We start from the raw sequence: 1,115 nt of genomic DNA, 5'->3' as shown, positions 1-1,115 counted from the left end.
AAGAAAAACTTTCTTCTTGTGAAAGGTACGTCTCTAAAAACTTGCACTCATTGTTTTGCTGGAAAACAACATAGAGTTTCTTTTCATAATACTGGTCCTCATAGGAGGCAAAATATTCTTGATTTAGTTCATACTGATGTTTGTATGATGGATATTAAATCTCTTGGTGGTGCATCATATTTTGTTACTTTTATTGACGACCACTCTAGAAAAATGTGGGCATTTCCTTTGAAATCTAAAGACCAGGTATTTGAAGTCTTCAAGCATTTTCATGCAAGTGTTGAAAGAGAAAAGAGAAGGAAATTGAAATGTGTTCAATCAGATAACAGTGGCGAATACAGAGGTCCATTTGAAGAGTATTGTAGAGAACATGGAATCAGGTTTGAGAAAACAGTTCCAAAGACACCTCAACATAATGGTGTTGCAGAGAGAATGAATCGTACGATTAATGACATAATCAGATGTATGCTCTCTCATGCAAAATTATCGAAATCCTTTTGGGGCGAAGCAATGAAAACTGCAGTGGATTTGATCAATCTTTCTCCTTCTATTCCACTTGATGGTGATGTTCCAAATAGAGTGTGGACAGGGAAAGATGTCTCTTACCTTCATTTGAGAGTTTTTGGTTGCAGATGTTTTGTTCACGTTCCAAGAGATGAGAGGTCCAAGCTTGATAGTAAATCCAAACAGTGTATATTCGTCGGTTATGGTGATGAAGAATTTGGTTATAGATTGTGGGATCCGGTTGACAAGAAAATTATCAGAAGTCGAGATGTGATATTTCTTGAAGACTAGACTATTGAAGATTTTGATAAAACTGAAAAACAGAAACCAAATTCCAGAAGTTACATTGAAAATGTTGCGCCTAAGCCCCCTGCAGAGACCTTTGTTGATGGGGGAGATATACAGGTAGATGATGAGAATGTAACTGATGATCATGTGCCAAACCATGATGAGCAGGTTCAAGTTGAGCCACCAGTCGAGTTTGAGTTGAGAAGATCTACTAGAGAACGTCAACCTTCTCAAAGATATCCTCCACATGAGTATGTGATGATCACTGATAGTGGAGAGCTAGAGTATTATCAAGAAGCTATTACAAATGTTGATAAAGAAAA

The sequence above is a fragment of the Cicer arietinum genome, chromosome 6 (genome assembly GCF_000331145.2).
Source record: "Cicer arietinum cultivar CDC Frontier isolate Library 1 chromosome 6, Cicar.CDCFrontier_v2.0, whole genome shotgun sequence".
Lineage (NCBI taxonomy): Eukaryota > Viridiplantae > Streptophyta > Magnoliopsida > Fabales > Fabaceae > Cicer > Cicer arietinum.
The sequence above is the reverse complement of the archived record's forward strand: the minus strand, read 5'-3'. Positions refer to the sequence as shown.